We start from the raw sequence: 26,877 nt of genomic DNA, 5'->3' as shown, positions 1-26,877 counted from the left end.
TTAGGCCTGAAGCCAATCGTGTTCTAAAAAAGGAACCTTACTCCCCTGACCGCTTGTCATTTTTTAGTGCTTGTATTAACATCAGACCTGACTGCTGGGAAGCGATGTGTTTATATGCCAAGCTAATCAGCATCTGGCATTGCCTTGCTCCTCTGGCCATGGAATGAATCAGCTAATTATTTCTGATCTGTAACGTACTCTTTGTGGGGGAGGTCAGGGGTCCAACAGCACTCACCGCTCACCCAGGCCTGACTAGATAAGAAAGGGAAGGACCTCCTCCACCCTCAGAGTGTTGCTAAGATGCCGAGAAATGATGCTGGAGTGGGCACTCCTCTCCACAGGGGAAAACAAGGGGTAAACATCCACAACGACCTTGGATTCACTCAGCACCCCTTGGAAGGAAATGTCACTGCAACACTTATAAATTCTCTTCCCTTCACAGGAACTGCCTTAGGGTACTAATAATCTATGCATCATTCTCTTTGCAGGCACACAGTTAAATACACCGGAAAAGGGGAATTAGAAGGAGAGAGACAGCCCCTCTCCGCCCCACTTCCCCATCATCCAGAATCCTGGCTTCTTGTCTTATTTGTTGTTCCTCATAAGAAATTACTCATGAGGAAGAGTGACTATCAAGACTCTCTCCCCTTGGGGTGGTTCTAGTACTTTTTTGAATTTGACAAAGTAGTCAGCTATGCAGGGGAGAGCTTAGCAGTTTCCACTCACTCACTCACTTTACTGATTCATAACAACGTCAAGCATTTACACAGCTCACAGTGCTCTGAAATCTTTTATAAGCTCTCAGTTGTTATCATCCCTCAAGGGTCACCTTGCTTTATAAACGAGCAAATGCCATCAGAGACAGGAAGTGAGTAATTTAAAGGGCTGGAATGAGTCAGAAACAGAATTGGGAATGGGATTTAAAACTCCTGAGCCACCTTCTGTGTAGACTTGGAAGAAGGGGGGTCAGGAAGGTACCTGGGTAGGGAGATTGGGTGTATGTGGCTCTTCAGTATTCTTATCATCAGGATACTGAGTCTCCAGCAAAATTGTGGGTTTTGCCTTTCCTATTCCCACAGGAATCATTCATTCATTTATTCGGCCAACACGAGCTGGGCACCTGCCCTACCCCAAGTACTGGGTTAGGAGCTAAGGATGCAGAAGTCTAACGGAAGAGGCAGACATGAGCTACGTGATGACACAGCACGGAAGCTTCGTACCTGAAGTCTGCTCACAGCTGTGGGGGACACAGACTGGGGAAGATCCCGCTCTCCCTGTGGATGGGAAGGAGTGGCCAGTGAAGATTCTTCAAGGGAGAGACAGTTGAGCTTGTCACAAAAGGTCGAAAAATGAGGTAACAGCTGTCCAGGCAAAAGGGAACAACCCAAGTGAAGGCAGATGGTGAGTGAGAGCTTGGGTCCCCCCGGGCATACTTTGTACAGGGAGGGCCCAGCTGGGCCCTGGGGACACAAGATGGTCTCCTGGCATTCAAGTGACCAAGGAGAGAGAGCAAATGGAGACAGGCAGTGGGAGTCCACAGGAAGCAGGTCATGATGCAGAGGGGTGAGGAAGGGACAGCAAATAGGGACTCCTTTCTCAAGAAGCCTGACTGCGAAAAGGATAGAGATTTTGCTGACTCTCCTACACACAGCCGGCCTCCATCCTGACTCTTTAACAACATAAAAAGGGAAGAACATCAGCATCCATCATCAATTCTCATTACTGAAGTGGAATTTAATTTTTAAAAATATAATCCATGGGATAAATTACCAGTCTCTATTTTCCAAGAAAATCTGTTTGAGAGGATGACTTTGACTCTTACTTACCTATTGAAAAAAGGTGAATTTTGCTCTGCTGTGAAATCTCTAGTAGGCAAGCCAGGTATGTCCCTCTGCTCAGTTGTCCAAGGAAGCTGGACACATGATGCGTCTAGAAGAAGGAAGAACTGGGTCTGCATGCCATGTTCTCTTCAGAGTGCACTTCACAGACTCTAGGTGTCTTGGGGAGAAAAAAAGTTTAAGTAAAATAAGTGATGGTGTCAGTGACTAAGTTTTGACATAAGCTAGAGAACTCTTCACAGACCACTGGACTGGCACATTCCAGAAAGTTCTCCCTGTGGGAGAGACAGCGTAGCCAGCTCAAGACCAGTACCCTTTCATGACAGTTGCCATCCAGCAGCCCAACTGTATGAGGCTTCCCATATATTCAGAGGAGGGGCGAATGAGCAGAAAGCATTCCACTCATGTCTGGAACTTCCCTTCTGGAATGTCTGGCTCTTGTCTGGTCCAGAGCCTCCAACCTTCACCCTCAATTTTTTTTTCATCTATTTATTTAAATAGATATAAAATCAGCCTATTTCTTTCTTTTCTTTTAAGATTACTTGGGAAATATGTGCAAACTGCAAAGAGAAAAAAAATTTCCATAATCCTACCACTTAAAAAACAACTGTATAAAATAAGAAGTGAAAATCTCCCCAAACATCAAACCCACATAGAGAAAATTTCTGATATAATTTATTGTTTATCCATCCCAATTTTTTCTTAGTACATACATATCTTTTCTAACAAACAAAAAAGGAATCGTACTATAAACTGAATTCCAACCTACTTTCTTCATTTAATGTATCTGGACATCTTTCCAGAAAATACTGTAGAGCTCCCTTTTTGGATGACTGCATAATATTCCATGATATGGATGTAATGATTTATTCAACCTTATAAGATAAATAAGTACCAGGGATGTGACGTACAACATGACAAATATAACTAACACTGCTGTATGTTGCATATGAAAGTTGTTAAGAAAGTAAATCCTAAGGGTTCTCATCACAGGAAAATTTTTTTTATCTATTTCTTTAATTTTGTACCTGTATGAGATGATAGATGTTCGCTAAACTTATTGTGGTAATCACTCCATGATTAAACCATTATACTGAATACCCTAAACTTACACAGTGTAGTATGTCAATTATATCTCAATAAAACTGGAAGAAAAAAAGGAAAAGAATAATGTATTCAACCCTTAAGTTAATGATGCCTATCCACCCTTGTTTGTTTCAATGTTCTGCTGTTACCCACAAGGCTGCAATGACCATCCTTGCAGTTGAATCTCTATCACACCAATAACAATAAAGTTACAATAAATGGGAAGAACAATAAATGAGAAGAATATCAGCATCCAAATCCAGGTCAGTAGTGCATCCTCATCCCCTTGATCATCATCAGCATTAGATACGGATGGATATTCTGCTTCTTAAAACACCTTCTCCTCTTCCTTTTGTGATAGCACACTCCTCGTGTTCCTCAACCACTACTTCTCAGTTTCTTTTCAAGCATTCATTCATTCACAGATATTTGCCATGTCTCCTACAGTGCCAGGCACTCTTCTGGGCATTGGGAACACAGCAATGAATCAACATGTTGTCATGGAGTTGACTGTTACGGAGAGGAGTGGTTAATGAGCTGTACTGCAATGTAGGTAGTAATAAGGGCTATGAAGGAAACTAAAGCAGGTTAAGGACAAAGAGAGTGTTGGGAGTGCTCTTTTGCATAGGGTGGTCAGGAGAGGCCCCTACGTGGAGGTGGCATTTGAGTAGGCAGTAGACAAAGCAGTGGTTGGAGCCCTGGGACCATCTAGGGAAGTGCATTGCCTGCAGGAGAAGAGCAGTGCAGAGGCCCTGAGGGGAGCCTGCCTGCACGTCCAGAACAAGAAGGCTGATGTGGCTGGACCTTAGTGAGGAGGGTGGGGCAACCAGAGCATCCTGTCACTGGGGACTCTAGATTGTAGGAGTGAGCTGCTCTGATGGCTTATTCTTTTTTATTTAATTTTTAAATTTAATTTTATTTATTTTTTTATACAGCAGGTTCTTATTAGTTATCTATTTTATACACATCAGGGTATACATGTCAATCCCAATCTCCCAATTCATCACATCCCCACTCCCACCCCCCGTCGCTTTCCCCCCTTGGTGTCCATACGTTTGTTGTCTACATCTGTGTCTCAATTTCTGCCCTGCAAACTGGTTCATCTGTACCATTTTTCTAGGTTCCACATATATGCATTAATATACGATATCTGTTTTCCTCTTTCTGACTTAACTTCATTCTGTATGACAGTCTCTAGATCCATCCACATCTCAACAAATGACCCAATTTCATTCCTTTTTATGGCTGAGTAATATTCCATTGTATATATGTGTACCACATCTTCTTTATCCATTCGTCTGTCGATGGGCATTAAGGTTGCTTCCATGACCTGGCTAATGTAAACAGTGCTGCAATGAACATTGGGGTGCATGTGTCTTTTTGAATTATGGTTTTCTCTAGGTATATGCCCAGTAGTGGGATTGCTGGATCACATGGTAAATCTATTTTTAGTTTTTTAAGGAACCTCCATACTGTTCTCCATAGTGGCTGTATCAATTTACATTCCCACCAACAGTGCATTTTTTCTCACACCCTCTCCAGCATTTGTTGTTTGTACATTTTCTGATGATGTCCATTCTAACTGGTGTGAGGTGATACCTCATTGTAGTTTTGATTTGCATTTCTCTAATAATCAGTGATGCTGAGCAGCTTTTCATGTGCTTCTTGGCCATCTGTATGTCTTCTTTGGAGAAATGTCTGTTTAGGTCTTCTGCCCAGTTTGAGATTGGGTTGTTTGTTTTTTTAATATTGAGCTGCATGAGCTGTGTATATATTTTGGAGATTAAACCTTTGTCCATTGATTCGTTTGCAAATATTTTCTCCCATTCTGAGGGTTGTCTTTTGGTCTTCTTTATGGTTTCCTTTTCTGTACAAAAGCTTTTAAGTTTCATTAGGTCCCATTTGTTTATTTTTGTTTTTATCTCCATTACTCTAGGAGGTGGATCAAAAAAGATCTTGCTGTGATTTATGTCAAAGAGTGTTCTTCCTATGTTTTCCTCTAAGAGTCTTATAGTGTCCGGTCTTACATTTAGGTCTCTAATCCATTTTGAGTTTATTTTTGTGTATGGTGTTAGGGAGTGTTCTAATTTCATTCTTTTATATGTAGCTGTCCAGTTTTCCCAGCACCATTTATTGAAGAGACTGTCTTTTCTCCATTGTATATCCTTGCCTCCTTTGTCATAGATTAGTTGACCATAGGTATGTGGGTTTACCTCTGGGCTTTCTATCTTGTTCCATTGGTCTATGTTTCTGTTTTTGTTCTGATGGCTTATTCTAAGGCATGGAAAGGAGTGGTGGGAATCCACAGGTCCCACTGAGTGTTGGGATGTGAGGAGTAAGAGAAAGAGAGGAGTCCTTTGGGTCCTTTGCCTATCCTGCCTCTTCTGCCTACTCTCTGGATGTGGAAGGGGCCATGGGCCTCTACTCCTCTCCACCTGTACATTTTCTAGAGGTGATTTCCTCTTATCTCAGGCTTTATGCACTACCTATATGCCGAGGCCACATTGATACCCAAATGCCTTCTGGATAGCTCCACTTGGATACCAAATACTGCACCTCAAATATAAGCTGCTCAAATAGAACTCTTGATAACCACCAGCCCTCACCCTGCTCTGAAAGCTCCCCTCCCCCCATCTTAGTCATGGAAGCCCTGTATGTATAAGAGCACAGGACTCTGGGACCAGCCGACCTGGGTCCCCACTCCGCCACGTGCAGACTGTCTCTGTGACTGAAGTATAGAGCGGAGGGATAAGTGATGGGTTGTTGTGAGACTTCAATGATTTATGCTCGTAAAGTAGTCAGAACAGTGTCTGGCGCTTGGTAAAATCCAGTGTCAGTGTTTTCTATTATATTTATGCCACTACTCCCGGCTGCCCATGCTCTGAAATCATTCTGACACACCACTCACTCAAAAACAAACAAGAGCTGGTCTAAGATCTGGGAGGTGGTCATGTCTCAAGAGAGCTGCAACAGTTATTTAATTAGTATTTAGTTAGGTGAGCTCGGGCAAGATAAAGAGCACTTTATTATTTGGAATCAGATGAGAATGGTTTCCAAATCTTACTTACAAGCTGGGTGTACTGGGAATGTTATTTAACATTTCTCTACATCCTCATATTTAAAATAGGAATAATATTACATACCCCTCTGGGGACTATAAACTTTAAATAGAATAATGCATATCAAGTGTGAGCTCAGTGCCAGATGATAGCTATTATTATTAAGATAAGGGATTTGGCTTTTTGAGCCTCAGAGTAGTCATGTGACATCAAACGAAAGAAGCAGTGACAATAAATTCCTCTCCAACAAACCCATCAGTCATCTGGGAAACAAAAAATGCAAAAGGCTTTTGTGAAGTCCCATGCTGCCCGGGGGAGGGTGCAGCCCAGGACCATGGTGGGATGGAAGTGTCCTCTGATTACAGCCCCATCTCTCAAGGGTCACGTTTGTAACCAACCCAGACCCCAAGGGCAGGGCATGTTGCGAGCCCATTTCCAACTGTCTGCTCCAGTTCTCAAGAGCAGAACAAAACCATTAATGTTTAATAGTTAAACAAAAGCCTTCTGTTATTAATCACTTTAAGCCCCAGTGATGATTATTAAAACACAGTGGATAGGGTCTTATTTTTAAAGCTTGATTTTTAATGACTGAGATAGAAATCAGAACTAAAAACCATTGAGCTCCCTTGTTTTTCAGAGATTTTTTTTTTCCTGTGGGACAGAGCCCTGGGGAGATTTCCTATCTATCCTGAAAAGCTAGGGCTCCCTCTCTCCCTTCCGTAGCTTTTCCTCTGCATACCGTGGGCAGAAGAGTATTCTCAGGGAGGGGCCTGGACACTCCCAACAGAACACGCCAGGCTGACTTCCCAGGCTCCGGGCCGCAGGGCCCCTCAGAGGGGGATCAGGTAAGAGGCCAGAACTTCTAGCAGCCCCCAGCCTCAACTCCTGACCCTACAGCCACAGCTTGTGGAAGCTGACCTCAGTTACAGGGTACAATGAACTTGCGATAAGTTCATTTTTTCATTGCTGGTCACTTCTGGGGAGTTTTGCAAGGTTGGCTGACCCTCTCTTATTTCCTAGGACAGCTGGACCTCCACCTTCACACTGGGACCAAGGAGGGAGGACTGTCAGAGGAGGAGGAGAAGGCAGGGAGCCTGGCCCAGCCTCCACTCTGCTGTTCCCTGCAGGTTATCAGAGCATAGGTGGGAGCTGGAGCTTCCAGACGACTGTGCAGCAAGGAGCTAAGTGGACCAGCCACTTCAGTGGAAAAGGTCAGATAGCTGTAATGGGAGGGGGGAGACCCCTTGAATAATGGCAATCAAAAATACAAAATTCCTAGGAATAAAGTTTCACAAGACATGTACAAGACCTATGTAAAGAAAACAATAAAATTCTGCTGAGGGAACACAGGATATTTGAATAAATGGAAAAATAATTCTATTTTTGAACACATCCTCCATATTATAAAAAATAACAACTCTCCTGAAATCAAACTGTACATTCAATGCAAATCCCAATAAAAGATTTTAGGGTTTTTTTTTCTTTGATATAGAAAAAAAATTAATTTCAAAGTTCTTCTGAAAGAATGAGCATGAATAAATAGCCAAGCAGAATAATGGAGTATTTGTCCTTCTAGATATTAAAATGTATAAGTATAAAAAGTAAAGCATTATACAATGATTAACAGAAAGCTCAGTAGTGAAGAATCCAGAAACTGATTCATGTATTAATGAGATTCTGATACATGATAAAGGTGGACCATTCAACAAAATGAGCTGGGAAAACTGACTTAGTCATTTGGAAAAATAGAAATGACAAATCTCTACCAACGAAATAAATTTCAGATGGAGCAAATATCTAAATGTAAAACTACACATTTTAGTTAAAATACTGAAAGAAAACATAGCTAATTGATTCATATTCTTGATATGCAACTTTTTAGATGGTCACAGGACACTATATCAACATTTTAAAGTCTGATCCAGCAATTCTATTCACAAGAATTTATCCCAAGGACATTATGGGTCAAATTCACAGAGAAATATGTATAAGGAAGTTCATTAAGTACTGTGTATAATGGTGAAAAATTGGAAACACTTTAAATATCGGTTAAATAAATTATAGTATATCCATACAATGAAACTCTAAACAGTCAATTAAAATAATGCTACATAACCACACTGATAGATACTGTCTGGGTGTCCCGAGAAAATGTTGTTCTTGTTCACAGTCCCAGCAGCAGTTCAAGTGCATGCCTGTTGCTCCAGCCTCACCAGCACAAGGGGGTGTCATCTACATGCTTGCTTTCAGGAGCTGTGGGTTTTTTCTGCCCATTAACAGACAATTCTGCCCTATAGGCACATGCTGTCAGCCTCAACTATGCATGGTTTGTCCTGCAATGTCCTCCAAATGACCAGCTGAAACAACTGACAGTCTAGATCAGGAGACCTGTGCACCTGATCCGCAGACCAGAGCCACTTCACAAGGGCCCTGTGTCCCCTGGAACTGCAGGCAACGTTTTGGTGTTTATGCAAATAATTGACCAATGACAGGATATCGCATCCATGTGTGGATCCATTTGCAGAAATGTGTGGCATTTCTATGGTCACCTCCCCAGTGGGCTGTGGAAATTAACTGAGTTCAGGCTGTGGAAAACTTAAGCTGTTACATGAAATGCTAAAATTGCTACACTTCCCAGACTGTAATGTTCTGCCTGTGGCCTTGGGACCCAAAGACCAGATGCTGCACCCAGTAATAACTTCACTCTCATCCAACTTCAGTAACTCAAGATGGAGCCAATTTGGGGTTTTGATCTGGTACTTTCTTACTGAGATTCAGCTGAGGCTGACTACCCGCCAGACTCCCCCAGGAGAAATGGGAGATAAGAAGCATCGTCCACACCCGCACCACAGAGTGCTGGAGACAAAAACTCTGACAATGCGGAACCACCACAGGGAACTCAAGATGGACAGCCTCTGTTGCCTTTGGTTGAAAGGTGAAGAGGGCAGCTATCTGGGCAATTTGAATGGACTGTCAGGGGAAGAGAATTAAGTAGGCTAATTTAGGACCACACTAAAATACTTCTCAAAAAAATGACTCAGCTTGGGACACAGTTAAGAGTGATCACCTCTGAATGATTTTTATTTTCTTGCTTTTCATATGTTTGTTTGTTTACCTGAGTTGTCCTGGCCCAAGATATAAAGATGGTGTTTATATAATAAAAGTGGTATAAATCACTATTCCAAACCTTTGAAGATTAGTTTTCAAACTGTTAAAAAATGCTGTAGGTCTCAATTACACTTCAGGAAAAATTTTAAATTTTTAATTAAAAAAAATTGTTGTACGTGTGCCAGGAAATTTTCTATAGAAACGTAAACTTACAGCAATTTATAAGGAAGTGGTTATTGATTACAATGGAAGGAAAGACTGTAAACTGCCTACGTTTCATGCAGGCCATGCTATTTCCATTTAAAGAAGTTAACTAAGAGAAGAGAAAGATGAGGAACTGATGCAAAAGCAAAAGCTCAGGAGTAAACCAGCAGCGAATAAAGAGACAGTTATGATCTCTGTGGCGTCTTACTTCTATGCTTTATTTTACATTCTCCCTCTTCTGCTTATAAATAAAGAAAATAAAGACACAGTGTGTGGAAAGGTAAACTGAAGCCCCTCTTAATTAAAGAGGGAGAAACCAAGATGGGTTGTAATACTTTAAGGCTACAGCAAGGAGTACATCAAATAGATTCTGCTACATTTTTGATAAATTCCCTTCACAAATATGTAGAACTACTTAGCAATCTGCCATGAGAGGAAAAGCAAATCATAACAGCATCCTGATGATGAAGAAACTACACTTATGGGGAAAGGGTCAGCTGTTTCTTTCTGTGAGGAATAATGTACAGGACTCCAATAATTTTCAGAGTTTGAAAGTTGTGCTGTAGAGCACCACTTGGAACCGAAAATCTCCTGAGTTTCTTAAGTAAGACAGCAAAACAAAATGAACTCGAGTGCTGGATCCTTCTGAGAAAATCCAAGTATCAGTACAAGAGTAAAAGATGCACAACTCCTACCTAAACAAACAAATTTTGCAGCAATACCTGCTGAGTAATTAAAAAGTAGCAGGCAAGTGATTTTTGTTAAAATTATGGCCTTTGTTCCTTATCAGTCTACTAAACTTTGAATGTGAAACCAAACAAAGAGGCCATACAAACATCTAGAAGCAATACTCAGATCTAGATACTGAACAGTTTCACACTTGAAACTGGCTTAGTCCAGCTGAAACCAACTCCTAGTTGGAAGTTACCCAAGCTGGGAAATTGTTGTGTGTCTCATTCCCTAGTAAGGCCCTGATGGAGGAGTAAGACTTCCTATAATTACGCTACTGTGCTGTTTTTGGTTGTTTTTCTTTCAGTTGTTCTTACTGTTCAGAATTTTTTATGTGCTGCTGCCAGATGTTAAGCATTAGTTGGCTTCCCTACAACCTATAGTCTAAAAAACAATAAAATGAAGAATGCCAGAGCTATAAAATAATAAAAATAAACAAAACCCACAAAGCCCAGTTTATTGACTTGCCAGGCAAAGAAGCACACACAAGCTAAGAAATTCACTGAACAGTGAGCTGAGGGAGGAAAGTCAGGGATAAATCTACAAAGCAGGGCTCACAGTGATTAAGGCTTGAAAACCAGCACTCTGGAAATTAATCTAAAGGTCTATGCCTGGTGGGTTCACACAAATCCATTTCCATTGTTCAGGGACAAGTCTTTACATGGGTCCAGTAGGGCTTTGGTGTTTCAGTCCACTTGAGCTGGTTAGAATCAGTTATGATGAAACACAGCATTTAATCTTGATATCTCCTAGGGCATGTCTTGCTGTAAGTGGAAATCTTTCCTCTTTGAACTCTTGCCTGCTCCTCCTCTATAGAAGCTCTATATATGACATGCATGTACATAAGGTTATATATCTCCCCTTACAGTCCATAGCTCAGTGCTTTAGAATTTCACAGTCCTCTTCGATGGAGGTTTGTACAATGTGTATGTAACTGAATGACATTCACAGGCTCAGGTGGTCTCCACTGCTCTGCCTCGGTTATGCCCTAGAATTTGTCCTTCTTCCCAAATTCCACTTTTATCCAACATGTTTACAGAGCTAAAAATTAGGCTGCAGAATACTATTAAGGAAAATAGAGCAAGACCATAGCTGCGAAATTCTCTTTGAACAGCAAATAGTAGCTGGTAAAATCCTTTTGTGTGATTATGTCAGATGATCATGACTCCCAAAGTTCTCATTTGATTTTAGGGACATCAATACTCAGAACTCAAAGAAGCCTTTGGGAACGTAGCAGGAGATGGAGAAAGGAGGAGAGGGTGATAGAGAAACTAGAAGGTGGGAGGAAATGGAAGAAAAGGGAAAAGCTTATTGGATATCACTGTGGTAAAGAGCAAGGAGAAATTAAAGAAAAATGATTGGAGGGGGAAAAAGAAAACAAAACACAGAACTGAAGAAATCTGAGTGAACCAGGGGCATGTGTAACCAGAAGGCCAGAGAGAAACAGTGGCAGCTGGGAAGAGCCTGCAAAGCTAAGCAAGTCCGTTTTGCAGAGTCTGGGCAGGAAAATGCTGTTGGCTAAAGCAGAATATAAGGTAATTTTTTTCTCCCTGCTGATGCTTCTCTGGGATCTGGTCAAAGCACTATTCTGCAGAACCAGAAACTGAATAAATAGACTAATTTATTCAGAAGATGTGTCCCCTTATTTCCCTCCCCAGAATGGTGTCAGAGCTGCCGAGGATACCAGAGATTTTGGATGACAAGGCATTGGCCAGCATGTTTCTCCTCATCCCACACCACCTGCTCCTGAAAAGGAAGCATTTGTTCCTCTCCTGCAAGTCACTTTTTTAATAAACGAGGCACCTAATGAACATTCGATGAAAGTCCCTTAGAGCAGGTAAGACTTCTATCACACACAAACTCAGCAAAGAAAAAGACACTTGCCCAGAGCTAAGCATTTGCTAAGGAACAACTATTCTCAACCTTTTCCTTGGGCATAATTAACAGTTCTCCAAAATCCTCTGTGGATATTTGCCCAGCTGTGGCAGCCAGCAACTTGACTATATGTTGAGTCAATGTGAGAACTGCAAAACCCCTGGAGATCATCTAGTTAAATGCCTTCTACTCTTGGGAGAGGGAATTGTGGCCTGAAGAGGTGAGTGAATTACTCAAGGTTACACAACTAATTAGGAAAAGGTCTCCAATTCTCAGCACAGTGATCTTTTCACAGCACTGTGATACACACTTTCCTCATTTATCACCCACACTCTTCTCCTCCATCTTCACCATATCCCTCACCACTCAAGAATGCATTGGGCTGCCATAACAGAAAATCTGAATGGTAATGGGTTGAACCATGAAGACAATCATTGTTTATACGGTGAGAGCCTGGAGGTAGGTGGGCCCAGGGTTTGTTCTGAAGCTCAACAATGTGATTAAAAAAAAAAAAAAGAAAAAAAACAGCCTTTTCTCATCCTTCTGTTTCAGCATATACATTGTGTGAGACTCTCATCCTTGAACTTGTGACCTCATGGTGACAAGATGGCTTCCACAGTTCAAGCTATCACATAGTCATACCAGTGCCCAAGCTGGAAAGAAAGGGATGGGCAGAAGAAGGCTTTGCTTTTATCACGGAGGAAAATCTTTCCAAGGATAAAGATTTCCCGTTATGTCTCCTGGGCCAGAACTAGGTCATATGGTCAGCACTAGCTGCAAGAAGTCTGGAAAAAAAAAGTATCTGGCAAATGATAACAGAAGTGACCTGATCAGCTTAAACCAATAATGGCACAAGACCATCATTAACAAAATCAGGAATCTATAGCAAGGAAGAAAGGGGTTGTGGCTGTTAAGCAGGTATATCAGTTAACAGTTGATGTGTAACAAATAAAATTCAGTGGCTTAAAACAGCAATCTTTTATTTTTTCTCATATGTCTGGAGGTCAGCTGATCCAAATGGGCTCAGTTGGGTGATCCTAATGATCTTACCTGAATTTGTTCATGTAACTGTGGATCTAGTTATGTGATGGGATGTCTGCACTGATCTAGACTCTGCTCCACGTCTCTCTTCCTCCTTGGATCAGCAAGACACTGAGGAGTGTTTTTCTCATGGCAATGGCTAAGGCACAAAAATGCAAGCAAAATCATGCAAGGTCTCCTAAGGTCTAGGCTCAGGACAGAAACACTCATTCTGTCTCATTCTGTTGTTCAAAGCTAGTCATATGGCCAAACTCAAAGTCAGGGATGAGGAAGTATACAGCAGCCATGGAAAACTAATATAGTGCGTAATTTTGATATTTTTAATGGAGTTTTTAATTGAAGTATAGTTGATTTACACTTGTTAATTTTGATACTCTTGATCTTCACAGTATAACCATATCTTACATTACTCTATAAGTGATCTTTTTTTTTTTAAATAAGTGATCTTTAAAGGGCTTACTTAAAACAATACTGAAGACATATTGTGAAGTCATTCCTCTCAGGATTAATTGTTAAATTTTAGTTTAAAATCTCAGTCTGTCTCTCTCTTGTTGTGTCAGATGACTCATAGGCGTATCTAAAACTAGAGGTCATTTCAAGATGATGCTTTTTCTCAGAAAGAAAAAGGCTGTTATTCAAAATAAAATAATTGAATGTATGCCTTATAGTGTGGGAAACTTTGTGACTCTTTTCTGAGGATAATTTTGAGAGCAAATCTTACTTTATGGAGATTTTCATTTATATTGTAATTATAACATAATTGAAATTTAAAAGGTTTGAGCCTAGGCTTCCCTGGTGGCACAGTGGTTGAGAGTCCGCCTGCCGATGCAGGGGACATGGGTTCGTGCCCCGGTCTGGGAAGATCCCACATGCCACGGAGTGGCTGGGCCCGTGAGCCATGGCCACTGAGTCTGAGCGTCCGGAGCCTGTGGTCCGCAATGGAAAAGGCCACAACAGTGAGAGGCCCGCACACCGCAAAAAAAAAAAAAAAAAAAGGTTTGAGCGCACCAGACCACCAAGCCTGCTCCTCTGCTTTGGCTCAAGCCCACCCAGCCTGCCTCTCTTGCTATATGAATTCTAGATGTGTCACTACTTTTACTAAAATAAAATGTCTCTGATTGGTGTATCATTCCTTTCCCTCCTAGGAACCCCTGGACTCCTTAGGCTACTGGTCATACCAAGAGGTGAGACGGCTTTGGCTCAACCACTCAGAAAGCAAAGGCTTTTGTCACACACTTCTCCAGGGAGGAAGGGACTCTCACCTTACACTAACACCTTCACTCACTGATTCTTCTCAGCAGTGCATTTTTCTGTCCATGCACACACTCAGAGCAGCTGGAAACTTCTCTTAAGTAAGAGAAGAACCCAGATTTAATTTCTGGAGGGCCAACCTCTGGTCAGCCCATATCCCCAGCTGTTTTAGAGCTTATTGGCCTGCATTGTGTAAGAACTATTTGTGAATGGCCCTGTTCTCTCCCCTCGACTGTAAGTTACTGGATGTTGGGTTCAGAGTATCCTCCTTTCTCATCAATAATATTTATTGATGTTCCAGGCACTTTTGAATATATTATTCCACTTTAACCTTACAACCACCTTGGAACATAAGCATTACTATCCTCCATTTTATAGACAAGGAACTGAAGTTTAACTGAAGTTCAAAGAAGAGAAATAATTTGTACATAAAAGCACATAGCAAGTGGCAGAGCCTAGATTCTTACCAAAGTCTGTCTTACTCCAGAACTAATTCTCATTGTATGACATCTCATGTGTGAAGGTGCCGTGCGTGGTGCCTAAGGGGAAAAAATGAATTACTTGGTCCCAGGCACCTTGCACTGATTATATACAGCACCTAATCCAGTGTGCTTGGCATATATTAGTTCGAACCATATGAAACTGACCTTTTGTAGGTCAAAAATAGCCATATGTTGGAAATTTTTTATGGTAGCTCAATGGAATATGTGTTGAGTTGGATTGACTGGTGCTCTTTATGTTACAAGCGGTGCTTAAGAGCACAGGTTTTGGAGTTCCATCATCTAAGTTCACATCCTACCTCTGCCACTTGCTGGCTGTGTGATCTTGGGCAAGTTACCTAACTTCTCTGGGTCTTGATTTCCTCATCTGTAAAATGAGGGCAATAATAGTACCCACTTCATAAGGCTGTTGTGAGGATTAAAGGAGTTATGTAAATTAGTAAACAGACTGCATGGTACACGATAAGTACTTCTGAATAAACGTGAGCTACTGCCATCACAGGGGGAGGAATCCAATTCTGTATTTGAGGAGCTGTGGTAGCTGGGGCGTGGGGTGGATGTGAGGGAGAACAAAAGAGGAAAGGAGAACTGTGAGAATGACCAAGCTTGTAGGAGAAGGTCATTTATTATAATATTCTTGACCATTTCACTGGCCAGAAAGCGACCCAGAGACCAGGGCTGGAAGAGAGAATTCCCATTTGATCCTTCATTCCCCTGGCTCCACCACTAGAGACCTAAGAACAAGGTTTCTTTATCGCCTCTTTATTGGCTCCAGCCTGACCTGGAATGCCCTAAGCACAACAAAGACAGCCGTCAGGAGCAAGCACAGCCAGCAGGGGGTGGATGTTTGCACGGGAGCAGTGGGGCAAGACTATGCAAAGCAGTGCGCTTCACTCTCTCAGTTTCCAGAGGAAAGGAGTCTGGAACACCTGCCCAGGTACAGAACCGTGAAGAGCCATGGGGAAGAGAGCGCCCCTCACCATTCACTAGTCCCGAGGACAGCGTTAACAATCACTGCAACCTGCATGGCTTAAAACAACGGGAATTTATTCTCTCATAGTTCTAGAAGACAGAAATCCAAAATCAAGGTGCCGGCAGCGCCACACTGTCCCTGACACAGCTCGAGGGGAAGATCCTTTCTTGCCTCTTCCTAGCTTCTGGGGATTGCATGCAACCTACAGCCCTCCTTGGCTTGTAGACATATCACTCCAATCTCTGCCCCTGTAGTCACACGGCCTTCTCCCTGTGTGTGTCTCTGTTTTTCCATCTTCTAAGGACACAAGTTAATGGATTAGGGCCCACTCTAATTCACTGTGACCTCATCTTAATTTAACTAATTACATCTTTGGAGGCCATATTTCCTAAAAGGTCACATTCTGAGACACTATTCAACCCAGTACAAATAACAACACCACCAAAAAAAAAAAAGCTACACAGATTTTCCAGCTGCCACATGTTTCTTAGAATAAACTCCACAGTGTGAATCAGGCCTCAACTGAGAGAAGGCAAGACAGCATCGGAGATGGGAAACCCTGGAACACAGACAAAGGCTGCAGTAACATGGGTTACCATATTGCCATCTGTCAGGAGCCATGTGCTGAGAAGAGAAGCAGAGTAAAAGTGGAACAGTAGTCAATGAATTAGATGTCCAGCCAGGGCAAGTGTACCCTGGAGCTGAAAACGATAAGACTCCTGTGTAAGACTAGACACGAGCAGTGAACAAGAGTCTTACTTCACTCATTCATTCATCCTCTCATTCGTTCATTTTGTGCCAAGCAAGAGCCTAACACTGAGGAGACAGAGACCAATAAGACTAATTCCTACCAAACGGAATTGTGTCTGTCTTAAAGTCTTTGCTCTCTAGTGGGAAGGTGGGAGAAGACACAGAGCATAACAAATAATCCCAGCAAAGCTTGATAATTGTGAATCTAAAAATACACATTGGATAGAGATGTCCACAGGCTGCAAGCCGGTTTCTATCAACGTGAGGGACTGGCAGGGAACTTAAACCGTTCATGGAGTTTACAGAAGAAGCCCCCGTCTTCCCAAGCCATTAAAGCCTATTCCTCCTTCAAGACCTATTGTATTATGTCTGTTGGCATACCTATTTTCCTATCAGAGTGTGATCCCCTCTGGAGCAGGGACTCACTTTATCTCTTTTTGTTTCCCTGAAACATTCTAGCACAGCGTGGAGCCCAGAATTAGCAATTGTGTTACACCTATGAAGTTGTTTTTCATTAAAAAAAAAAAAAATCGGGGTCAAATGAGGCTGGCTTTGGCCAATGAAATGCGAGCAGAAATGACATGTCTAAGCTTCTGGCATGGGCTTTAAGAGTCAGGATACACTTTGTCACTTTGTCCTTCTTCCCTCTGCCGCAGGGACCACCCATTTCTGATGGTGGTCACCTCATGAGCCTGGGTCCCAGAGGGAGGGGACATAGAGCAGAGACCCCAGACGACCTGCAATGGACAAGTCATATACACAAGAAGTTAACCTTTATGTAATAAGCCACTATGAGTTGAGGGTTGTTTATTATCACAGCAAAATCTGGTCTATACGGCTCATTCACCAGATTTCAGTAAACCATTAATTCCACTCTATCTAGTCAGCAAGCATCCGTCACTCACTCACTATACGCAGAGCACTATACTAAGAGCTAGGGTCACAGAAATGATTACGATGTAGCCTGACCTCAGAGAATCTGCAGTCTTAGGAGGAAAGCAGCAATGCCCCTGTACAGCCATACAGGATGTTAAAATACTGAAGTACTTTCATATCACTGGGAAATTACACTGTCCCAAGACTCCCAAACATTCCCTCCTTTCTGCACCAACTGCCCCAGCCCCTCCCTAAGGACACCCCCCCATATACACACACACACACACATGCGCACACACACACACATGCACGCACACATGCACACACACACGCGTGCACACACACGTCTCTATGATCAAGAACTAAAGGATTTACCTTACTGCACAGAAAGGGACCTCTGGAATCACGTTCAGTCATTTATTCTGACTGATCTGTGTTGATGTCTTTGTTAAATAGTTTTTAAATCACGCTTGGAGACAGAAAAATAATTTGGTACCCTAAACACAGAGTTCAAAGGAGGACTATGAAGAACTAGTAACTCATCTGTAGGCTGGGGCAAAGCCAGGTTCCCCCAACTAGTCTTCTAGTAACTTACATTTGAAGCACTAAGATCAGGTCTCCTTCTTAGAAAGGATTCAGGTTCTCCCCACACAGCTCCTCCACTTTCAAGGATTCTAGGTACATGTGCATATAACACACACACACACAACTTTCTCCTTTCTTCTGGAAAGCCATGACTCAGGCCTGACAGCCCTTTACTTCTAATGAACATGCAACATGGTAAGTGCTCCAGTGGGACACTGTCCTGCCTGTTCCTCCCCATCGTGTAGAACTGACTCTTGCGCCCTCCACGCCCTGTGGTACGCTAACATTTACTCATCCGTCATTCCCTCTAGACTTGAGCATGTCCAGCGCAGTCAGGGATCATGTCTTATTCATCTCTGTATTTCCAGCACTAACATAGTGCCTAGCACAAAGCAGGATGGATAAGGTGGCTCTGGATTTGGTGGGAGGGAGGGGGAAAGAGTGCCAGGAAAGAGGTAAAAGAAGGAAGCATTAAGGCATGAATCCTCCAGAACAGCAACGATTACAGAGCGGAATGAAAAGAGAAGGCAGCGAAGGGGGGCCAGTGCAGGGAGAGAAAGAGAAGTATGAGGAGACGGGGTTGACAGACAGACAGACCAAGAGAGAGGAACCAGGGGCCTCTGGAGAAGCACACTTCAAGGAAGAGACAGTGTCCCATGTCAAACAGGCAGGCATATCCCTCAGGTTGAATGTTGAAAATAGGACAAGGGATCTGGCATTTAGGACATCACGGTTGACCATAGTAATTATTTGGGGAGGGGGGTGGGGACCCAGATTGCAATGGGATGAAGAGAGAACGAGGGGTGACACACCGTAGACAGTGAAAGCAGCACAGGTCTTCCTGAAAGTCTGGTGGTAAAGGAAGGAAATTGGTCAGTCACAGAAGTGAGGGACAGATTAAAGGAGACATTTCTTCTGAAGAGGAGAGACCCGAATGTGTCTCGTGCAGCTTATACACACTGACTTAGACCGTGGCCTCTGTCAGATGGTCAGGGCTGGGGTAAGGTCTGCCCATGGGAACTACACAAACCTGATGTTTGGGGGCTCAGACTTATAGCCTTCATCCTGTTGTCCCCACCTCAGATGAACAGGTTTCTGAGCTCCTAGTCACCTACTCTAGGACCCTCATGGAAGAGGCAGAAGATCTGACATCAGAGAGGGTCATCTGTAGCCACGCTGAGGGGCCTCTGATCAGGGGTTCCCTTGACTAGGACAGCTACGGTATTTCCATACCTCATCTCTGCTCATGTTTCTGCCCTGACAGAACCAGAGCAACACTGCCTTACTTTATATCATGCTTCATTTATAATAAATGCAATTTTGCAAGTCACTAGAGCAAAATATTCCTTTTTAAAAAACTCCCCTTCTGGATCCCTTGGCTCTTTGAAACTTGAGAAAGTTCCTAGGGAGTGTCTGTTCCATCTGCAGACACTGAAGGCAATGGTAACCTTGCGAAGGAGAGCTGCAGTGGGTGAGGCATACATCACATGCTCTGTCTTTATGTTCCTTAGCTGATACACCTCCTGCCTTTGAGGAAATACTTGTCAGCTTTCTCCGAACAGCCTAGAATTAGTCATTTCTTATAAGTTAGATGATATACTATTAAAACAATCTCCTAAGTGATTACAGAAATTATTCAGATAGAACCACTGTGATAACACATTACAGGCTTGTTACTTAGCAACTGAAGAACAGGCACTCTTAAAAATTAAGATGGAAGAAGTGAAAAGACATATCTCATTCAAAACTAGTTTTACAACGATCCATAAAAGCAACCAGAAAATCACTATGATGAATAAGATAATGGCAACAAGATTAACTTTATGTATTTAGACCCAAGTTCTTAAGTGTCAGTCAGAAGACGAACATAAGCCTCATCCTTCATGGAAGACCTGTCCGTGGGTGAGCCAGGGCTGCAGTTCTTTGATGTGTGACTCAGGGTGAAGTCTCCAGTCCCCTCCCTAAGTCTTCTTTCCAACCTCCTCATCTCAGGCTCCTCTATTTCTCAATCCTACTCTTTCCACTTTTACCACCATCATCACCACCTTCTGCCGCCACTGATGGGGCTACCTCACTAGAACTCACACATTCCAGGTGCTATGGAGTGGATCTATCCCCACCTTCACATACAAAGATGACCAGGGAGCTCCTTTGGTTAGGGACCAAGGTTGTGAGTTTCATTCTCAACAGGTGTTTTATCAGTGGTGCCCTGGGTCAAAGGGAAATAAGAATAGAAAGTGAGATACACATATTACATCTGATGGACAAACGACTCAAAGCCCATGTCTCACTAGTAGGAGACTAGGAATGTCATAAATGCAGGTATGCATGTATGTCTGTGTTTGTGTAACTATAATTGATTAAAAACCTATGCTGTGCTAGATATTGTACTAGATCCATTTTCCTCTAATCCTTTCAACAGCCTAGCAATGCAAGCACTTTTACAACTATTTTTTAAAATGTTTATTTGAAATAATTATTGATTCATGAGAGATTACAGAGAAATGTACAGGGAAGTTCCAAATACCCTCCCTCTCACCTGATATTAACATCCCACACAACTTTAGCACAATATCAAAGTCAAGAAATTGATACAATCCATAAACCTCATTCAGATTTCACTAGTTATATATGCACTGACAACTCAGAAACCCAAAATGCCACTGTGGGCCTCTAGTTAGAGTAGGGCCTTACGAGGTCAGTGTTAGAAAGAGGTGTGGCCTGAGTCCACCTAACAGTAGAGCCAGTGTGAACGCACCCATTTGGTAGCTATATCCCTAGATCCAGATATATTGTACAGTGCTAATAGGTATACAGAATAACTAGCAAAGGCTCTTCACTAATTTCCTAATCTATGAAGTGAAAGCTGTTTTGGTAAAGAAAGCCAAGTGGAAACCCCAGAAGCTATCCTCCAAAACTCACTCTCATCAAGAGAGTAAAGCAAAAGCAAACTACACCTCTGGAGGGATTGCAAAGACTGGTGCTACCATCAAAGACTTGAGAAACAAAGGGTGGTGATTCCTATTACATCCCTAATTATTCACACTTTTGGCTACGAGCAAAGGTCAGATAGGTCATGAAGAATGAACATAGATGATTGCAAACATAATCAGATGATGATAATGCATGATAATAACAATCATAGCTGCAGTTCCATTTTTAATATCTCTGCTGGCAGGGCCAAAACTTACCTTTACCCCACCCCTTACCCCCAGAACTATATATCAACTATATACATGTATATGTACATATATATATATATATGAATACAAAAGATACTGAAAGGATCATGATCATCTTGATATCTCACAGAACATCATCCTGGTTCATTATACTGACAACCTAATCCTGTGAGCAGGTTGTATCAAGTACCCTAGACGCCCAAATAAGACATCTGCATGCCAGAGGTCAGAAGATAATCCCTGTGAAAGCTTAAGTGGGCCTGCAATACTGAAGTTTCCATGGGTTCAGGGGAGTGGAATGGAATGAAGTGTGTGTGTGGGGGGGGGGGGTTTCCATCTACAGTAAGAACAAAGTCACTGCACCTTGTTCCACCTACCGCAAAGAAAAAAACATAATGTTTGGTGGCCCTCTTTTGTTTGGAGAAGCAATGTATACCATATATAGATATGTGCTGCTATAGTTCATCTACCAAGGAACCCATGGGCTGCTAATATTGAGTGGGGCAGAAATCAAAAAAGTGTTCTGTACAAAGCTACAGTAAGCAAAACAGTATGGTACTGACACAAAAACAGACACATAGATCAATGGAACAGGATAGAGAGCCCAGAAATAAACCCATGCACTTACAGTCAATTAATCTATGAAAGGGCTTCCCTGGTAACACAGTGGTTAAGAGTCCGCCTGCCAATGCAGGAGACACCAGTTCGAGCCCTGGTCTGGGAAGATCCCACATGCTGTGGAGCAACTAAGCCCGTGCACCACAACTACTGAGTCTGCACTCTAGAGCCCGCAAGCCACAACTACTAAGCTCGTGTGCCACAACTACCATAGCCCACGTGCCTAGAGCCCGCACTCCGCAACAAGAGAAACCACCTCAATGAGAAGCCCACGCACTGCAACGAAGAGAAGCCCCTGCTTGCTGCAACTAGAGAAAGCCGACACACAGCAACGAAGACCCAAAGCAGCCAAAAATAAATAAATTTTAAAAAATTAATTTATGAAAAAGGAGGCAAGCATATACAATGGAGAAAAACTGTCTCTTCAATAAGTGGTGCTGGGAAAACTGGACAGCTACATGTAGAAGAATGGAATTTAGAACATTTTCTAACACCATACACAAAAATAAACTCAAAATAGATTAAAGACCTAAATGTAAGTCCAGATACTATAAAACTCCTAGAGAAAAACGCAGGGAGAACACTCTTTGACATAAATCACAGCAACGTCTTTTTGGATCTATCTCCTAGAGTAATGGAAACAAAAGCAAAATTAAACAAATGGGACCTAATTAAACTTAAAAGCTTTTGCACAATAAAGGAAACCATAAACAAAATGAAAAGACAACCTATGGAATGGGAGAAAATATTTGCAAACGATGGGACCCACAAGGGCTTAATTTCCAAAATATACAAACAGCTTATACAGCTCAATATCAAAAAACAAACAACCCAATCAAAAAATGGGCAGAAGACCTCAACAGACAATTTTCCAAAGAAGACATACAGATGGCCAACAGGCACATGAAAAGATGCTCAACATCACTAATTATTAGAGAAATGCAAATCAAAACTACAGTGAGGTATCACCTCACACCAGTTAGAATGGCCATCACCAAAATGTCTCCAAATAATAAGTGCTGGAGAGGGTATGGAAAAAAGGGAACCCTCCTACTCTGTTGGTGGGAATGTAAATTGGTGCAGCCACTATGGAAAACGGTATGGAGGTTCCTTAAAAAACTAAAAATAGAACTATCATATGATCCAGCAGTCCCACTGCTGGGCATATATCCAGAAAACTCTATCTAAAAGATATGTGCACCCCAATGTTCACAGCAGCACTATAACTGAATCACTTTGCTGTACACCTGAAATATTGTAAATCAACTATACTTCAATAATCTTTTTAAAAAGGAAGGGAAGAAATGATTTTTAGAAAAAAAAAAAAGCGTTCTGCAGCATTTTCAAGCTGTGGTGCAAGCTTCCCTGCCACTTAAACCTTATTACCAACAGACCCAACGGTATGGAAGTGTCAGTGGAGTCCCGTTAGAGTAGCTGGCAAGCCCTCCTCCAATGACAACTACTCTCCATCATAAAAGCAACCCATGGCTGGCTACTGCTCCCTGGTAGAGGATATACACTTCACCAAGGGATACCAAGTTTACTATGCAACCCAAATGTCCATCATGTATTAAGTGTCCATCATGTATTAATTATCCATCATGAATTAAATCCACCAAACCATCCAACAGGACATGTGCAGCAGCATTCCATTATAAGCTGAAAGTGGTATATATGAGACCAGAACCAAGCAAGTTCAGAAAGTTCAAACAAACTGTACCAACAGCTGGCTCTGACTCTCTGGCTCCTGTTCCTTCTGCTTCACCGCCTCCCCTTAACCCACACCCATGGCCTCAGGGTGAGTCCATCATGTCCAGTTATCAGAAGAAGGTAAAATACATGCCTGTCTACAGATGAATCTGTGTGATATGCTGGCACCAGCAACAAGTGGATGCCTATACCACTACATCTCACTCAGAGATGGCCTTGGAAGGTAATGATGAAGGAAATTATCCTGGTGGGCAGAACTTCAAGTGACACATCCGGTCATCCACTTCATGCGGAAGGAGAAATGGCCTGGGATACAAATCTAATGGTTGGCTGCTTGCTCAGAGACTTGGAACACTGGTGACAAGGAAGTCTGGGGTAGAGATATGTGGGTGAATCTTTCAGAATAATTACAGAGCATGAAGATGTTTATGGCCCAGTTACATGTCTGCCAGAGACATTCATGGCAGAGAAGTTTCTCAATAATCAGGTGGAGGGACTTCCCTGGTGGCGCAGTGGTTAAGAATCCTCCTGCCAATGCAGGGGACACGGGTTCAATCCCTGGTCCGGGAAGATTCCACATGCTGTGAAGCAACTAAGCCCATGCACCACAACTACTGAGCCTGTGCTCTAGAGCTTGCAAGCCACAACTACTGAGCCCACGCACTGCAACTACTGTAGCCCACGTGCCTAGAGCCCATGCTCAACAAGAGAAGCCACCGCAGTGAGAAGCCCTCGCACCACAACGAAGTGTAGCCCCCGTTCACCACAACTAGAGAAAGCCCATGTGCAGCAACGAAGATCCAAAGCAGCCAAAAAAAATAAAATAAAATAAGGTGGAAAAGATAGCCCCTTCTTTGCATGTCAGTCAGCCACCCCAGGGCTTGATCCAAAGAGGTCATGCAACATGGTTTTCCCTTCAACAAATCTAATCTGGCTACCACCACTCCTTAGTACCTGACCTGTCAGAAACAGGCCAAAGCTGAGTCCCCAGAATGGCACCATCCCCTGGAGTAAGCAGTCAGTGCCATGGAAGGGATAACCTTTGTCCTCACGTGAACAGACACAAATTCAGGTTATGGATTTGCCTCCCGTCTCTCAGCATTTCTGCTAGCATTCCATTCTCAGACATGCAGAATGCTTAATCCATCCTCTAATATTCTTTATCTTGAAATGTATAAATACTTTAGCTCAAGAATCTTTAAAAGAATCATCTTTTGCCTCTATTTTTTAACAAATATTTCTACAAGACAAAACTCCTTAAATACATGGTCTCTATTTTTGATTATATTCAAGGTTTTGCCAAATGAAGATGCTTCAAAATCAAAGACCTTCTAAAATCATTCCATTCTAATACCAAATATAAGTTTTTAATTAAAGTAAAAGTTCCATTAATAGATTCTTCCCACAGTTCAATATATTCCAAGGTGCAATTATAAGAATTCAAAATTAAATTTTAAATATAGTTTGAGTTCTCATTGTTTCGTTTGTTCTGTTTTTCTCTTGCTTTTTATAGAGATAATTTTTAATGCCTTCCTATTCACAAGCTTTTTTTCTCAATAATTAAATTTTACCAAAAGCTTTAAAAGCTGAAGTTTTTGGTGTTTTATATCCTTTGGATACACTAAGTAAGTACTTCCAACTTTATTTTGAACAATATACAAACAAAATTTATCAGAATCTTTTACAGAAAGTTCGATGCCATTGTAGAACACATAGGTCAATTTACAATGCCATTCTTCAAAGGCTCAAGCACACATGAACTATGGCTCATAGCTGGCAGCCAAGAAAGAAAGCATGTTCAGCCATCTAAAATATTTTTTCATATTCATCAAATTTATCATTTTTTGCTAAACACAAAAAATACTTCATCACAAAAATTTTGTCACCCCTTTACAACAACTGTGATAATATATAAATATTTGTAAATTTTGACAACTACAGCTTCTGTTTTGATTAGTAAAATACTGCAGCTTGTTAGGATGAAATTATAGATGATGCATGCATCACAGTCATTCACAAAAATTGTTATGCTCCGTAAATTTCTTACGGAGAAGAAATGTTTACTAGAAACATTGTTTTTATAATCCTTGGCCCCCCCACAATTAGTATTTTTCATTATCACCATAAAAATAAAGTATTTTTTTCTCTATTGTTAAACATACATCTGAATTTACAATAGCATTAACCATAATGTTCCCTTCAACAGAATGAACTTCTAAAAGCTTCATTTAGATTCCATGAAGCAGAAAAAACACATACATTACTGGAATTAAACGACTTCTGTTTGAAGATGCTGATGGCATTGATATGAATCCATCTTCATTTAACTGCTTACAAAGTTCTTCTGAGATTGGCACGAAGATATTGATAGGTATTATTTCACTATTCATAAATAAGAAAATCTGGGATTGAAAGTGAGCAAATTAATTTAGAATAAGAGTTACTTGATCCATTAAAAAAAAAAAACAGCTACTTGATCTAAATGAAAAGTCATGATTGGCAGAGTGATGTGTAGAAGCACCATTTGCAGCTCCAGGTGTTAAACCATCATCCTCAGGAATGGTCTTCTTAAAACAACCACTAACTTTTGAGGCAGATGCTGATGCTTCTTCATGAGATTTGTATCTTCTGGTTTTCATGTGGTTGGTAATATCACTATGGGGGCCCTATCACAGTGGGTGGTAAATATTGACAAATATTTTGGGGTGAGTTATACATTCATCATCAACTTTCTTAAGAAGTAGACTTTTATTACTTAATTTTCCATTAAATGTGGACGCCATTTTTTTTAGATTTTTGCCAGCAGGAGAGTTTATCAAAAACAAATTAAGAGTTGTAGACATTTAACCATATAGTAAATGATAACGCAAAAGCATTCAGATTACTTCCTACATTCCCCATGGCAGGACAGCCCAGCCTCTACTTCCCACACACATTTATGTGTACCTATCCCATAATTTCCTATATTTCCCAGTGACCATAATGACTGACTTCATACGTCTTGAGTGTAAGAATGGCTTCATACATCTTGCAGACCATAGCACAGGCCACTGTACAACTGTCCGGTAGACCAAGTGCCTGATAAGGGTAGCAACATTGAATAAATCTTCCACCACCATCTGAAACTGGACAGAGTCAGCTATCCCTGGCCAGCTGTGTCTGAGCAAACTTTGTGTTATCAATAAACACCCTGCATGCTGTCCTGGAAAGGAAACTGCTCATTAGACTGCATCAGGAAATGGATTACTGCCCATCACCTTGCAGATTAACCACATGTTAAAGTGAGAATTGTGTTCACTGCTTGTGTGCATAACAAATTTTTAGATGAGAGTATGGTAGAAGCTGGATGCACGAAGTGGACGTCTATGAAGACCACCCTGGCTTGTTTTAATGCAATTACGAATAACAATCTGTTTAGAAATGAAAAATCAAGAGCAAATGACAAACTGGTCAGGACACCAGCAGAACAGTCATAAACTGAGACTGACCCAG

The sequence above is a fragment of the Delphinus delphis genome, chromosome 18 (genome assembly GCF_949987515.2).
Source record: "Delphinus delphis chromosome 18, mDelDel1.2, whole genome shotgun sequence".
NCBI lineage: Eukaryota > Metazoa > Chordata > Mammalia > Artiodactyla > Delphinidae > Delphinus > Delphinus delphis.
This window is presented reverse-complemented; position numbering follows the sequence as displayed.